Source organism: Colobus angolensis, unplaced genomic scaffold (assembly GCF_000951035.1).
Source record: "Colobus angolensis palliatus isolate OR3802 unplaced genomic scaffold, Cang.pa_1.0 Scaffold424, whole genome shotgun sequence".
NCBI lineage: Eukaryota > Metazoa > Chordata > Mammalia > Primates > Cercopithecidae > Colobus > Colobus angolensis.
The window spans coordinates 1,331,708-1,349,011 of NW_012117644.1; the positions used below are offsets into that span (position 1 = coordinate 1,331,708).

Sequence of the window (17,304 nt, forward strand, 5' to 3'; positions counted from 1 at the left end):
TTATGCAGCTGTTAAAAATGAGGAATATCTATGAATTTACATGAAGTGATTTTAAAGAAATATTATTAAGTTAAAAAAGCAAACTGCAAAGAGACATATACAGTATGCTACCTTTTGTGTAGGTAGAAAAGTGAAATAAGAGGACACACAAATATTTGCTTATACAAAGAAACACAGGGAGGACAAACCAGAAAACAACAAAGCTATTTATTTAAAAGGGGCCAGGACTCACTGAGAGGGACAGAAGACAGTTGAAAGGGATACAGAAGAGAGGCTTACTTCTCTGAGTATATACCTTTTGGTACCTTTGACTTTTAGAAATGAGATAGTGCTCTACACATTAAAACAATACAATTAAATCAATCAGGATAGGTAGGGGAGAAAAACCCTAAAACTGAAAGCAAATTGAAAAATTAACCCAACTGTATTTCAAATGAATAGCATAAACACACTGAAGAGGGAAAAAAGAACCCCAGTAACTCAGGAACCCAGTATTTTACTATGTACTCTCAGCCTTGGATAGACTAGTGGTGAGAACTGCAAACAAATCCTGACCTGAACTTTTAAGGAGGTTTGTTTTCTATAGTGGCATATGGGTAAAGCAGTTCTGAAGCTTTTTTAGATGTATTATAGGATTGAGCAAATGAGTAAATAAATAAATGTATCAACACTATTTGTAGCTAGAATTGTCACTAAGGAAGAAGGACATATAAATATGAAATGTGTGAAGACAAGAAAGAACCCTGTCAGGATTAAATGGAATGTGGGGCGGGTGGGGGGTGGGGTGGGCAGTATTGGTGTTCTCAGGATTTCTAACATATGTATGTGCATAAGAAGAGCTTGTGCTTACAGTCCCAGCTACCCGGGAGGCTGAGATGAGATCACTTGGGGCCAGGAGTTTGAGAGCAGCCTGGGCAACATAGTTAGATGCTGTTTCTTAAAACAAACAAAAACAAAAATCATCCTTGGTGTATTTATGTTGTAAAGAAAAAAGTAAACAACATAGAATATCCATGTGCATATGTATATACATGTATGTGTATATTTTAATAGATACGTGTATTTACATGCGTGTATACCTATATAAATAGTTCTTGGCTCTGTCAACAGAGGAGCAATGAGCACACTTGATACACAGATTTCACTCTCTAGTACAATTACCAACAAAAAAAAATCCGAGGGCTCCTCAAGGAATAGCTGATTTCAGGGCAGCAGCAAGGGGGATACAAGATGAGCCTGAGACATTTCATTATGTAGAAAAATAAGAAAATGCTACATATTAAAAAAAAAAAAGATGCAGGTGTGCCATACTGGCCAAATATGAGGCAATAGTAGCCCCAACATAACTAAGCCTATAACAAATTTTACAACATTAAAATGGTAAGTACCCACCAGGCATGGTGGCTCACGCCTGTTATCCCAGCACTTTGGGAGGTTGAGGTGGGTGGATCACCTGAGGTCAGGAGTTCAAGACCAGTCTGGCCAACATGGTGAAACCCCGTCTCTACTAAAAATACAAAAAAAACTAGCTGGGCGTGGTGGCGGGAGCCTGTAATCCCAGCTACTCTGGAGGCTAAGGCAGGAGAATCGCTTGAACCTGGGAGGCGGAGCTTGCAGTGAGCAGAGATGGCGCCACTGCACTCCAGCCTGGGCGACAGAGCGAGACTCCATCTCAAAAAAAAAAAAAAAAAGTATCTCCTCACAGCCTGGACAACATAGCAAGACTCTGTCTCTAAACAATTTTTTTAAAAAAAACTCAGCTGGGCAAGGTGGCTTATGCCTGTAACTCCAGCTACATGGGAGCCTGAGGTGGGAGGATCATTTGAGCCCAGGAATTAGAGATTGGAGTGTGCTGTAATTGTGTCACTGCACTCTAGCTTGGGTGGTAGAACAAGACCCTATTTTGAAAACCAAAAGCTATCTCTTTACAGAGTGCTAACTAACGTCAAGGGAAAAGATCGTAACAATATAGTGGAGAAACTGGACAATTCTTTGATTGGAGATGGGGTGAGAGTAGACTTTTCTCTGAAAATTCTTGTGAATTTTGTACTATGTACAAGCATTAACTATTCAAAAAGAGGATTAAAAATAAAGCATTTATAAAATATCTCTGAGAGTGTGATACACAGAATAACTCCCCCACTCCTGCCCAAGATGTCCACGAACCCTGGAACCTGTGAATATGTTAGAGGAATATGAAGGTTGCAGATAGAATTAATGTTGCTAATTAGCTGACTTTGAGATGGGGAGATTACTCTGGACTATCTGAGTGGGCCCAATATAATCACAAAGGTTTCTAGAAGTAAAAGAGGAAGGCAGAAGAGCCAGTGTCAGAGTGAGGAAATGTGAGAAAGATTTAACTGGTCATTGCTGGCTTTGAGGATGGATGGCAACTTTAAGGAGGTTTGTTTTCTATAGTGGCATATAGGTAAAGCAGTTCTGAAGCTTTTTTAGATGTATTATAGGATTGGGCAAATGAGTAAATAAATAAATGTATCAACACTATTTGTAGCTAGAAGTGTCACTAAGGAAGAAGGACATACAAATATGAAATGTGTGAAGACAAGAAAGAACCCTGTCAGGATTAACTGGAATGTGGGGCGGGTGCGGGGGGCGGGTGGGCAGTATTGGTGTTCTCAGGATTTCTAACATATGTATGTGCATAGAATGCGGGCATAGACATAGAATGTGGGCAGCCACTAGAAGCTGGGAAGACAGGAATGATTCTCTCCTGGAGTCTCCAGAAAGGAAGACAGCTCTGCCAACACCATTTTCAGTCCAGCAAAACCCATTTCAGACTTCTCTCCAGAACTATAAGATAAATGCGAGTTGTTTTAAGCTACTAAGTTTTTGATAACTTGTTACAGCAGCAATAGGGATGATACATGAGAAGAGTTAGGTGGTTGCCTCTGAGGAGGACCAGGGCTATGAAGGGGAGACTTCCTTTCTACTACATGTCTTCTGGTACTACTCTAAATTTTTATCTTGTGCAATTTTTAAAGTAAAAGTCACAATGGTCACTAAACAAACACACAAACAACAGACAATCACTTCAGGAGCTCTCTATGGACTACAAAACTAAGTACAAGTCCTCTGTCTCTTCCCCCAAGTTCCTCCACACCCATCTCCCTATCCCTTAATCCAGCACATGGCCAGTTTCCTCCAGGTCTCTAAATAATACACAGTATTTGTGGATCCTGGCTCCTGTGGATAGCTCCTGTTGCTGCCTCGCCTGAAACGCTTCCTTCCTTCTCTCTCTGTTTGAATTTTACCTGTCCTTCTGGGTCTGGCTCTGGTCCCACCTCCTCCATTAAGCCTTCTATAATGCCACACTGGTCTCTCTCCTCCTCATTCCCCATGACAGCTGTTAATTCTGGCCCTTGCTTATGCTTAATTGAAAGTCCTGTTATCTACTGTCCTGCACTGTTCTCAGTGTGGTTTGCATATGGGCATTTTCACCAAATTATCACTCTACAGGGTGTAGTCTCAAGGAAGTGCCTATATCTTTTTCTCTCTTATTTCCTGACATGCCTAGTACCCATTATTCAACAAATGTTTGCTAGGCACCTATCATGTGCAAAGGACAGTGCAAGGTGCTGGGAACACAGTACCTCAGATCCAGATCCTACCTTCTGTGAACCCACTGTTAAGTGAAGGAGAGATATATTAATGAAATAACTATAGAACTATATATTATGCTTTAAGAACATGTATCAGAGGAACCAAGAACAGGGATGATGGTGGTTAGTTGTAAGAAAATAACTAATAGTTGCTGAATAAATACAAATACTTAGACAATTAGATCAGTGGGCAAGTATTCAGAATCACAAAATATTACAGTGAAAGAAAGTCTCAGATTGTAGTCCAATTATATTATTTTACAGATGGGGAAACTGAAGCTTAGGTTGGGGGAAGGACTTGCTTGATAGCAAGGCAGAGTTAGTGCCAGAACCACGTGCCAGGTCCCTTGACCCCCAGTTAGCACTTTACCACACAGGCTTCTATTACTTCAAAGGGGGTCCCTGAAGGATTTCTCAAGTGGCAAGCTCCTTTCTTCGGCTACATTTAAATAATACTCATTTCCAAAATGCAGGAAGGAGTCTGTGGTCCAAACCTATAGAGAACATCCCTGCTGTGTTCTTCCTTGGATATTGCCTGGCTTCTGTATCGAGGAAGACAGCACATGAATGCTAGAAGCAAACTCCTTTTGGGAAGGGAAACTTGGTTCTGGTCATTCCCAGTCTCAGCCTTGGAAGGGGTTTTTGCTGCTATTTTGCAGGTCCTGACTTTCTCCTTTCTTAAAGCTGCAGTGTGGTCCTTTATCTGTGCATTCTGCCCAATAGCACGTGTGCTGGAGGGGGCATGAGTGGGCTGTCAAAGGGCAGCTGGAAAATCTGATTCTGACTCAGCGCTGTTTCCAGGCTCAGTGCAGGTAGAGGAGAGTGTAGGACACAGAACAGACCTAGCCCAGCCGATGTTGACCTCTCCCTCACCCAAGGGAGCCTTGGCCTCCAGCTGCCACTACTGGCGGTGATGAGGTCATGCCGGATACCAGCCAGGCTCATATGAGGACTGCTTGGAGCCGATTAAAGCCTTGATGAAATGCGGGGGCCTGGATGGCAAGTGGCTCTGGACAGCATGGGCTCTGGTGACCAGGCTCATCTCCAGCTCAACTATGCAGTGGCTCCTTGATGTCCACAGGAGCCAGGATACAGAAATACTTTTCCCTGGGGTGAGCAAGGACAGTTCCTCATTCTATACTGGGTAAGGGGCTAAGGATAGGATTCAGGTCACTGAGGGCCCCTTGTAGGCCTGGTCTTCCACATGGGCTACAAATACAACACCACAGAACTCCTCCACTCCCCAAAATGCCCCGGACTAGACTGCTGGATCCCTTTGGATGACTGACTAATGGCCATCCCTCTCCACAGCATTTTCTCAAGCTAAATCACAGCCTAATAAATGCCATATGCTCAGGGAAGACTACCTCCATTCTTCTTCAGACTAGATTAGGTCTCATTATGCTCTTATAGTACCCTCTATTCTTCCTTAATAATACTTTTATTATTAGCTATCAATTTAGCTAATAATTAGCTGGTAATTTTGTAACTATTTGCCTAACATCTATATTGTACCAGACTTTTAAGCTTTACAAGGATGCAATAAATATTTGTTAAAATAATAACAGGAAATCAATAAAAAGGAAGGGAAGAGAGAAGTTTACAGATTTTTAAATGATATTCTTTAAAAGGAAACTGTTCATACAACAGAGGGGCTCATCTCCTCTACCACACTAGCTGTGGGGTCGCTCCCGTCCTCCAGGCTTTCCAGCCTGCTTTCAGGCAACAAGTCAGACATCCAAGACAAGATTTTCTGGTTCTGAGAGGCATGGAGGATTTTTTTCTTCTTTTCTTTTTTAATAGCTTTACTGAGATGTAATTTACATACCATAAAGTTCACCCATTTAAAGTATACAATTTAGAGGAGGTTTCTCGTATACTTAGAGAGTTGTGCACCATCACCATAATCTAATTTTAGAATATTTTCATCATCTCCAAAAGAAACCTTGTACCCATTAGCAATCTCTCCCCATCCCTCCCCCAGATAACTGCTAACATTGAGGGCCTTTAACATTTGAATCCAAACAAGAAGAAGAAACCTTTAGTATTCAATCACCTGACACAATTTCTTCATTTTATAGAGGAAAAAAGTGATGTTAGAGAAGGGTCATGTTAGAGAAGGGTGAGATGTAGCAGAACTGGGGTGGATCACAGTCCCTGATGTCTACATCATAATGGCAGTGCTCTGACCTCTCTGTCACACAGTGTGACTATATGTGTGTCAGAATGTCTTGAGTACTGGACTTTAAGCTAGTTGAGGGCAGAGGCTCTATTTTGCTCATTTGTCTCCCCTTTCTGCCTGGGACTACCAGCAGAGCAGTGATGTTTTAAGGGTGGTGACAGACAGTGAACTTTGCCGCCAGTTTTTGATGGGATAAATACAAACAGTAAGTATCTGGAAACTTTTATAGCAACTAGTTAGAGTAATTTTATGCCTACAGAAATTAATGACAAATTTGGGGCTATATTTTGCATGCCTTTAAAAATATAATTTTTCTTTTCCTTTTTGAATCGGAGTTTTGCTCTTGTCGCCCAGGCTGGAGTGCAATGGCATGATCTTGGCTCACTGCAACCTCCACCTCTCAGGTTCAAGTGATTCTTCTCCTGCCTCAGCCTCTCAAGTAGCTGGGATTACAGGCACCTGCTATCATGCCTGGCTAATTTTTGTATTTTTAGTAGAGACACGGTTTCACCATGTTGGCCAGGCTGGTCTTGAACTCCTGACCTCAGGTGATCCACCCACCTCAGCCTCCCAAAGTGCTGGGATTACAGACATGAGACAGTGCGCCCAGCCTCCCCTCATTTTTTAAAACCTGTTTCAAGTGTAACATATAAAGAAAAGCGCAAAAAGTACATAAAGATACAACTCAATTTTCACAAAATGGACACACCCACATAACCAGCATCTACATAAAGAAGTAACATTACAGCATCCCAGAGATCCCCTCATGGCCTCTCCCAGTCACTACCCACACTCTCAAGGTTAAGGACTACCTTGACTTCTTATGCCATTGATTAGTTTTCTCTATTTTGGACTTTAAATGCAGGCATACAGTAAGCACTCTTCTATGTTTGGCTTGTGACCTGATGTGAGTTTGTGCTATAGTACAGAGCAAGAGTTCACTCAATCCCATTATATATTATTCCATTGTGTGACCATCCCACAATTTATTCATCCATTCAGCTACTGATAAACATTTTAGAAACGCCTAAATCATCTTTCACATTAAACATAAAGCCTATCCTAGTCCTCCTCTATATCTTAATGATTTTCCATTGCAGGATAAGTCCAGTCTTCTCAGCATAGCTTACATTAGTGACCTTCAATATCAGCTCCAGCTTTCTTGCCCTCTGATACCCTCCAGCTCTTCTGAACTACCCGCAATATTCTGAGTAAAGTATGCTGCTTCATACTCCATGCCTTTGAACATGCTGCTCCCTCCGCCTTCCTACCTCATCCACCTGTACACTTGCATTCATCTCTCAAGACTTGGTGTGAACACCATCTCCTACATCATGCTTTCCCTGCCCTCTTAAAGATTTAAAAGGTCTTTTCTTTGTGATCTCACAGCACCTTCTACAGATCTCCATTAATACACCAGATAGCAATTCTTGGTTAAAATGTCTGGTTTTCTCACCGAACTGTGAGTTACTTAAGTGCAAAAATCATGTCTGGATCATCTTTGTTTCCTTGGCGCCTAGGGCAGGGCTTGTGGCAGCAGAGATGCTCAGTAAGTGCTTGGTAAGTGAAAGAATGCTGGAGCTGGAAGGCATCCTTGGGATCTGCTATCCTAACTTCTTTATTTTACTGAGGAGGAGAAAGGATATGCCTAAAGGTGAAAGGATTTATTGGTGGCAGAGCCAGAACATCTGATACTTCACCCAGTGCTCATTCCCCTTCTCTGTATTGCTGGAGGGAATCAGAGTGTGGAGCTTCAACAGAGGACAGACAGCCTGAGGCAGAGCTGATTCCCTCCACATCAGGCAGTGCCACCAGATGGACAGACAGTGAAGTGGAACAAGAAGTGGAACTCTAAGTTTTGGGTCCTGACAACAAGCCAAGAGGCTGTTAAAGGTGATGGCCCCACTGGAAAGGATCTTTGCCTCAGGCAGGGATGGTGGGGAATTTAAGGACTCATTTGATGACGGCTGGTTAACACTGATAATTGAGGACAGACTTGGAGATAGGGGCAAGGAGGATTCACTAAAGTAGGTGTGAAGGAGGCTGAGAGAGGCCCCAGGGGAAGTATTAGGTTTCATTAAAGCCCAAGGGTTTCTGAAATGAGAGCACCAGTGACTGAAAAGGAAGTGGTATTATGACTATAAGGAGAAGGAAGGTAGCCAGGAGGAGGTGGCTCATAAGTGAAGCTCTAAAAAGTCAGACACATTAGGAAATTAAGAGTTGGGGAAGGGGATCAGCAAAGAGTAGACCAAAAAGTAAAGCACCACAATTCCCAAAAGAAAACCTACAGTGGTTTTGGAGATTTATCACTGCATCCAATCCAAAAACATACTAAACCACATGCAGGGCATTGTAGCAAAGGAGATGGAGACAAAAAAAGACACAGGCCTTCATCTACCTTGGTCTAGTAAGTGAGACTGGACCCAAATCCAGGGAACAGGAAAGATTTCAGAAGGAAGGTGGCATGAGGCTGGGGACTGACTGGTAAAAAGAATTCCACCAGCATGAGAAATGGTCTTAAAGGGAAAAGAGAGGCCGAACGAACTACGAGAATAAAGGCACCAAGGTGGGAACACAGTGTAGCTGGAGTATTAGGGCTCCAATAGGGGGAAAAGGTAGGCGAGGGTCAGACTAGAGCAACTCTAAAACCAGTTAAAAACATTAGTATGGTTACGATTTTTTTTTTAAACGAGTGAGCACTGAGTGTTTCTAAAGTTAATAATAACAGAGACTATACAAAAAGTACCTACTCTGTAGAAGTACATATGTCCTAATCCTTACAAATCCTTAGGAGGTAGGTGGCAACACCCCCATTTCCAGATGAGGAAAAAGAACTTCAGAACAGTCAGTAATTTGCCCTAGATCACATAGCTATTAAACGGCAGGGCTGGTCCCAAGATCCTGACTCCAATATTCATGCCCTTCCCTTGCAACCTCTCTTAGCTGGGGGTTCTCCTTTGAAGCATATACAAAAAAATATTTGACTCGTGATTTTCTCAATGCTTCCAAAGGTGTATATATATAGCTAGTACCATTTTAGATGCCTGGAAGAGACGTTAATTCCTGTGTACAATGGATGCCTTGGAGAATGAGGGCTCAATTCTCTGGAAGAATCTTGGTCAAGAAAAACTGCCATGATTACAGATATGTTTTAGGAAGATGGATCTGCCAGTGGGATCACATTCCTGAAAGGACCTGGTTGCCAAAGCAACTTAACGGTCCTGGAAATATCAAGATGAGTCATCTTCAGGAACTTGAAGTATGAGACTCCAGCCACCTTCCCTGATCACTCCTCTTTCTAGTCCTACTGCCTCTTCCCCATCTTCCTCCCTCCCTCCAACCACACCTGCATTCAAGTGCTGAAGCAGAGCCTTCCTGCTGATAAGCCACCAATACAGGCAAAAGCAGCATCTTCCAAGGTAAAAAAAAAAAAAAAACGGGTCTCTGTACCTTTCTGTGGTGGTTGAGAATAGAAGACTGGCACTAGTTAACTCAAAACCCTTCTGGAGAACTCTAGCAAACTCCCATTATCCTTCCTGATAAGGCTTAAGCACGCCCTCCTCTGGGAAGCTTTCTGTAACTGATTCCACCTCTCTGATTACCAGGCAGAATACAGCATTTCCCCCTGTTCGTCCCCAGAGTCCCTTGTCCAGTCGCCTGTCAGAGCACCTACCCCATTATCATGGCCTGTTTCCACATCTGTCTCCTCTGACAGTGTGAGAGCCTCTCAGGGTCAGTGACAGTTTGCCTGATCTGTCTTAGGATTCCCTGAGGCCCATGGTCTCAGAGGTGGCAAGTGTCTTGCCGAGGGTCACTTGACAGGGCTGAGATTTAAACCCAGGTCTGACTTCAAAGCTTGTTTCTTTTTCACTATGCCACAGCGTCTCCTGAAAATGAGGCGATGTTAAGCAGTCTGTGCTAAGCTGTACAACGCTATACAAGTTTGGAGGAGGAAGTATCAGAGCAGACCAGACGACCAAGAAGGGCTTCCTAAGAGAGGGAGGCCTTGAAGAGTCTGAGGATTCAGATAAGAAAGGAGGGAACATGATGGCACTTTAGGCAGGATAGGAATGTTGTAGGTAGAGACAGAATTAAGAGGCCTTAATGTAGGAGTAAAGGTTCCCTATTGGGGAGGAATGGAATTACAGCTGCCAGAATGAGAGTTTGTGTTCTTTACACATGTCACAACGGTAACTACTTATAACAGGGCACCTACCATGTGCCTGCCAGGGGCTTTCATAAAAAATACCACCAATCCTCATGCTATCCTTGTGAAACAGGTGTTATTTTAGATGTACGAAAACTGAGGCTTAGAGAATTAAGGAAACATGTCCAAGGCAACACAGCTAATAGGTGGGGGACCTGGGATTCAAACCTGGGTTGGCCTGATTCTGAAGCCTAAGGTTCCTTTTCTGTTACTCCATGCCACCTTCTAATGGGCCAGAGAGCTTTCCACATTATCAGCCTGATGCTTCTGTCTGAACTTCCTCCCAGCTCAAATGGGGACTTCTGGTCAGACAGCAAGAGCAGCTGACTCTTCTAGCTCTAACCCTCTAAGGTCTAGGGACCCTAAATCCTAGAGGACTAAGTAATTTAACTGTTCTGTGTGGGCCCTGTGAGCACAGGCTGGCCTCTGTATTTAGGCCTGCTTTGGATCTCACAGAATCTCCCTTTAGTTACTGCAGCAAAGCTGGTGGCAAGCACAGCCTAAGAAAACCAGATGGGGCTGGGCGCGGTGGCTCATGCCTGTAATCCCAGCACTTTGGGAGGCCCAGGCGGGCAGATCACCTGAGGTTGGGAGTTTGAGACCCAGCCTGACCAACATGGAGAAACCCCACATCCACTAAAAAAACACAAAATTAGCTGGGTATGGTGGCACACGCCTGTAATCCCAGCTACTTGGGAGGCTGGAGGTAAGAGAATTGCTTGAAGGTAGAGGTTTCAGTGAGCCGAGATCATGCCACTGCACTCCAGCCTGGGCAATAACAGCAAAACTCTGTCTCAAAAAAAAAAAGGCCAGCCAGATGGGCAGGAAGGTAGGCTCCCTTGCCTTTCCTGAAACCCTTTGGAGAGGGTCAGGTGAGGTCAAAAGACTCTGGAAATATTACTGGCAACAGCCCCTAGAATGATAGAGCAGGATCCTGCCTCTCAGTTGGCTGGTCACACACACAGGCAGACCAAGGGAGGTCAGGGGGAAGGGAGGTCAGAAGCTGGCAGTCTGCCGGCCCTGAGTGACGGCAACTTGTTCAGGGTTGGGAGGGAGAAATAGTGGGTTAACGGTTTTGGCCCTTGAGGCTGGGAGGCTAGGGCAGGGGGTGTAAATGGATGCTGGCTAAAAAGGCAGGTGGGAGAAATGTAAAGGTGGGGGCTAAGGGCATCTGTTCCAAGTCAACAGGCAGGAACCATGGCCCTGGAACGGCTCAAAGGGCCAGCCTTGGCCTGGGGGGTGAGGACAGAGGGAGTTTCATAAAAGGCCCTCGTCTTTTCATTTCAAAGGTGTTCGATCTAGAAGGCTAGGAAGAGGGGCTCCTTATAAAGTGAATTCTCTGTCTGGGGGTTGGGGGAAGCAGAGAATGTAAACTACTGGACAATAGCTGGGAGTATTGACTGATTTTAAGGCACGGCAGAGAGAATGTCCTTGGTGAACACTCCAAATCTTAGCTATAAATGTCTTGCCACAGAGCTTTCCAACGGACAAAGGAAGAAGCATTCTGCTTGGGGACGTTTTCTAAGTCTCTGCTTCTGAGAGCAGCAAGTTCTCGCTGCAGAAGCATCAGTCATCCCAAGCACTGCTGCCACATCCACAAGTGGTCCTGCCCTTCAGTGGCTGTGCCCCAGACCAAAGCATATTCTGGCTGCTCTGGGGCAGGTCCCTTGTAGGCTTGGGGATACAGGCCAGGCCTGGGTTTTAAGCTAGCATGGCTGTGGCTGACAGAAAGTGGCAAGATTATATGTTCCTGGGAAGTCCCCAGAAGCCAATCAGAAGATGATCTGGGGATGCTGGACCTGCGGAGGCAAAAGCTCTGGGACTAAAAGAACTTTCTTTGAAGACTGGTATTTGGAAAAGTGATTAGGTAGCAAAAGACATAAGTTATAAAGAAGACTACAGCTCATTAAAAAGATGTTTCAACCACGCCGGGCGCAGTGGCTCATGCCTGTAAACCCAGCACTTTGGGAGGCTGAGATGGGTGGATCACCTGAGGTTGGGAGTTCAAGACCAACGTGGAGAAACCCTGTCTCTACTAAAAATACAAAATTAGCCAAGTGTGGTGGCACATGCTGGTAATCCCAGCTACTTGGGAGACTGAGGTAGGAGAATTGCTTGAACCCGGGAGGCAGAGGTTGTGGTGAGCCGAGATTGTGCCATTGCACTCCAGCCTGGGCAACAAAAGCAAAACTCCATGTCTCAAAAACAAAAACAAAACAAACAAACAAAAAAAAGATGTTTCAACCAGTCAAGGATGAAGTAAAATAGGATTAACTCTCTGGGGAAGAAGGAGGGTTCCTTCTGTCTCTGAAAAATGTCAGCTAGCCAGCTGTTGGAGAGGGTTCTGCTGGCAGAGAGGCAGGCAACCATCAGAGTGGCCCAGGGACCTTTGAGGACCTTTCCAGTGCTCAGGTTCTATGAAGAATGATCCCAACAAGGAAGATCATGGGGTCTAGCCCCAAGAGAGGATCCCTGGCCCTCAAAAAGCAGCAGAGGGGGCATGAACAGACAGTCATGTACTATGCACTCACTCAGGGGTCTGTGCCCCACACATCCTGGCAAGTTGCTTCCCACCCTCTCCCAAGGAGAGGCCAGAATGGGACATAGGGAAGTGGGAAACAAAGTGCCTGGGATGTGTCTGGAAGGTAACACTACCAGACTTGGACAGGACTTGCCCAGCCTTAGTCTGGGGACGGCATATATTGTCCCTCCAATTAACTGATGTTCTCCATAGGGAGGGTATTCATTATTCAACAAATATTTATTCAGTGATTACTAAGTGCCAAGTACTATAGTAGATGCTGGGGACACTTGAACCAGTCAGCCATGGTTCTTGCCTTTTAGAAGCTCAGAGACAAGCTAGGGAGAAGGCTATTGAACAAACAAAAACAATTTCAGGTTGTGACAACTGTAATGACGGAAAAGAATAGGGTGCCATGACCCAGAGTAATGAAAGGGGCCTGAGACTGGGGTGGGACCAAAGAGGGTGTCTTTGTGACCTGGGTTAGTAGGGATTTAAAGAGCCTCTCCTTTGTTTCATTAGCTCTGCTTTGGAGGTCATGGGGGAGAAGAGAGAACACTTTTAGTGGTAGCAGCAATCCAAAAAACTCTCATAGCATACACAGGCAGGATGGCATGGTGCATCACACACACATGTAGGCAGAGAACACACATCAGCCACAGGAGGGCAAACCACATGTGTGCACTGCCACTCTCAGCAAGCAAAGCTGCTCTCAAGGCATCCCTAGCTCTGGGAGGATAACAGGGCTCTGGGGAAGTATGTTATTTCCAGAATAGAGAGGCTGCCAAGTACTCTCTCCCCCTGCCAAACCCCACTGCACTCCTCCTCCACCTCCCCCACCCCACCCTTCCTCTACCTCTGTTCTCACCTCCATCAAGCAGCTCCTTGACAGTGCGGTAGTCATCAGCAAGCACAGCATAGTGCAAGGCTGTGCAGCCCTTGAAACTGGCGCGGTTGTTCAGCCGGTTGTTGAAGTCATCCTCTCGGGTGATCAGGACTGGGGAGACAGCAACACAAACTCTTCCATTAGCAATGACAGCATGAGTCACCAATCTCACCTGTTTTCTCGTGGCATTTTAATTCACTCACTCACTCACTCACTCACTCACTCACTCACTCACTCATCTACCTACTCACTAAGCATAAAATGGCACTTACTATGTTCCTGGCCACCTGTGCTGGGTAAGAAGAGGCAAAACAGAGGCCAGTTAGTTCCACAGTGTTTACTGACATCTGTTATGTGTTAGGATTCATCCTGGGGACATGAAATAGATCAGATAAGGTCCCTGACCTAACTGATGAGGGAGGCAGACAATAACGAGATGTTTATAGAACTGTTTGAGATAAATGCTCTGTTACAGGTATAACAGAAGAATATACCAGAATGCCACAGGACAGTTTAGCTCAACTTGGGCATGAAGAGAGGATCCCAGAAGACAGGAGTCTTAAAGGATGAAGAGAAGTTATGCAGGTAAAGAAAACAGGTTGGGGTAGGATAAGGGAAGAGTGGGGCAGCAGACAGAGGCTGTTTTAGCAGAAGGTTAATACACCTCTCCGCTCTGAAAATGTTTACATTCTAGTAAGTAAGTGGTTTTAATTTTTTAAAACTTAAAAAATTTATAAAAGCAATTAAATTTTTAAAATCAGAGAAAAGTACAAAGAAGAAAAGGGACCGATATCTCAGTGACTTGAGAAACTACATGTCAGATTTTGATATATGTTCTTCCAAATTTCATGTGTGTGTGTATCCCCTACAAAATTGGAATTTACTGTAAATGCAATTTTGTAATCTGCATTTTTACCCTTAATAATAATTACATTTCAAAAAAAATGTAAACATTTTTTTTTGCATTTCATGTGGTCAAAGAACCAAAATCCCCCAGGCTCACTCTAGTGCTAATATTTGTGATTTTCTCACTCTGATTTGATACAAAATAATACAAAACCAGTCCATCACTCTTCCAAGACTCTCTGGGGTTGGGTGACTTCACACACCCTGTTTACCCAGGGTGGTCTTGGTTTTCGTCTGTTGTTATAGACAGTTCCAGTTTGGACAATAAATTAGAACGTTACCCCACCTCTGGGGCCCTCCCTTGGGAAATGAGATCCCACAGAGCACTCTCTCCCCTGCTCAGGCGACAGAGCTTCTTTCTAGCCCCCATGTGGAAGTTATCCAGGCAACTGTCTTACATTCCCTCCTGAGCTGAGTTTGTAGGGGTAGAATTTGGGTCCTGACTACCTGTACTTCTCTTCTCCTTGAGTCCACAGCACAGCATCTGCAGAGGACAGGTTCCTCTTACCTCTCACTGGATAAAGGGGTACACTCAGTCAAGAGGCAACCTTACCTATGTAGTCAAAAGCACCAGACAATTCCTAAACCATTCTTTTTCAAGTGGTCTTGGAATGGAGTCTATGCTTCTCCCCACCGCGCAATACTCAACATCCTATATAAAGTTCCAACAGCCAGAAGACTGCCATGCCTCTTCCTAATACTAATAGATTTTTTTTTTTTAATGGAGTTTTGATCTATCACCCAGGCTGGAGGGCAGTGGCGCCATCTGGCTTACTGCAGCCCCTACCTGGGTTCAAGGTTTCTCTGCCTTAGCCTCCTGAGTAGCTGGGATTACAGGGACCTGACACCACACCCGGCTAATTTTTGTATTTTTAGTAGAGATGGGGTTTCGCCATGTTGGCCAGGCTCGTCTCGAAATCCTGACCTCAAGTGATCTACTCGCCTCAGCCTCCCAAAGAGCCGGGATTACAGGCATGAGCCATTGCACCTGGCCATATTAATAGATTTCACTCACTGACCTTCTACTCTATACCTGACATGGTCACTTGACACAGTTAATCTTACTTAATTCTCACAATTACCTTACACAGTAGGTAATTATTATTCCCATTTTGTAGATGAGGAAACGGAGGCTCAGAGGTCACATAGCTAATAAGTGGTTGTCCTCACTCTTTCTCACATATCATAATGTCACCCTCAGTTTCCAAATGAGGAAATCAGAGACCAAGAAAAAAGTAGAGCCCAGATGTCCTGGTCCCAGCCTTGGCTCTTATTCCATCCTGTTTTCCTGTTTGGGTGAAGGTGCAAACACACTCTCTGCAGAATTTGCCCTTAAGAAAATGGTCTAAGGTTTGTAGCTAGCACTCAAATAAGCTAGTGTGGATGGAAGCATTTCAAATATTTGGCCAAAATAAAGTTGGTGGAATGTGCAGCTGGAAAACAGACAACAGTTTCTTGTGGTTTATAGAATCAGTGGTCAATGAGCCTTCTACTCCTGACATGGCCTCTCCAGACTGATGAACCCCCTGCTCCTGCCCCAGGAGTGTTATCTGACCTTTCCTGGAGCAGGAAGAACAGGAAGTTAAAAGGCCTCTAACATACAAGTCCCACGTGCAATGGCATCTACACTTTTCCCATAAGAGATCCCTTTAGGACCTCAGTCAGAGATTACTAGCCCTTAGTTACAGTCTTATCAAATCATGCTAGGTGATCTTATTTCCAGTCCACTGCAGATTAGGAGAAGGAAATAAGAAGGCCAGGGAGGATGCTACAGAACCAAGCAGATTGATTACAATCAAGCATTGGCCAGGCAGGCAGGGAAAAGAACAGGACAATGAAAAGCTGAAAAAGGAATTCAGAGTACAGCACCTCAAAAGACCCTAAGGGCATCACTGAACTGCCACATACGACATTAACTGCTGGATATAATGATGAACCTGACAAAAAGTGATAGTTGGCTCAAGGAAGCAAGAAAGGTGTAATCTATTTTACAAAGAAAACACATCACTTATTCAACAAACAACATTTAATGAGCACCAATGCATGGTGGTAGTTCCTGGAGATATAATAATAAATAAGACACAGTTCCTGACTTTCAGAAGCTAACATCCTAATGCAAGAATCAGACCACTGAGCAGACAAATGATAATACAATTTCACACGTGCAATGACAGAGCTATACTCAGGGTGCTTACCATAAACAGCAGACGAACTTCAGGAACACAGCTGGGGCTATTCTGGCGCAAACGTCAGGAGAGTGCTGGTGTCATAGCCCAGCTAATAAGGAATGTCCAGAGGAGGCTCACTGCTCACCTAGGTCTCATCTCTCATCATCACCTTTCTAATGCTCTTTCTTGTCTCTGAGCTTTTGTAAATACTATTCTACTACCTGGAACATCTTCCCCTCTCCCATTACCTCAGTTGGCTAACTGCAGTACACCGCTAGGCCTCTGATTAGAAGTCACTTTCTCCAGTGATTCCTCCTACGTTTGAGGTAGTTATTGCTCCTTAGAGCTCCTCTAGCAACTTAGGCATCTCCTAATTCTAGTATTTATTACATTCTATTGCAAGCACCTGCTTACTTGACAATTCCCCACTAGACAAAAAACTCAATGAAGACAGGAAGTGTGACTACCTTCTCCATTGCCCAGCAGTGTATGGCTGTAAGTATGTGCTCGACAAATACTTGTTGAATCAACAAATAAATACATAAAACATAAACAAGGTCTTCATATTATCTTTGGTTTTAGAACAATAAAAATAAAAGTAATACCAGTCAGCAGTATTTGGTGGGGCTCTGGAGTCAGACCACTTATGTTTCAATCCCAGTTCTGAACTTACTGACTGTGTAATCTTGGGCAATTTACTGAACCTCTCTGTGCCAGGCTCCTTTATCTATATGTGGGGATAATAATAGTAGCGCCTTCATGGGAGGTTGTAAGGATTAAATGAGACACTATGAATAAAGGGGCTGGGTACAGT

General features: G+C 44.2%; 1 protein-coding gene across 1 annotated transcript in view; it reads right to left on the reverse strand.

The window, feature by feature from the left end:
* The window catches only part of LOC105522316 (caseinolytic peptidase B protein homolog), an 80,525-nt gene that overhangs the window by 52,944 nt on the left and 10,277 nt on the right, over positions 1-17,304 (reverse strand). Inside the window, exon 2 of the mRNA XM_011956815.1 lies at positions 13,399-13,527. The gene's annotated coding sequence lies outside the window, so the exon portion shown is untranslated. The remainder of the gene's footprint in view (positions 1-13,398; positions 13,528-17,304) is intronic.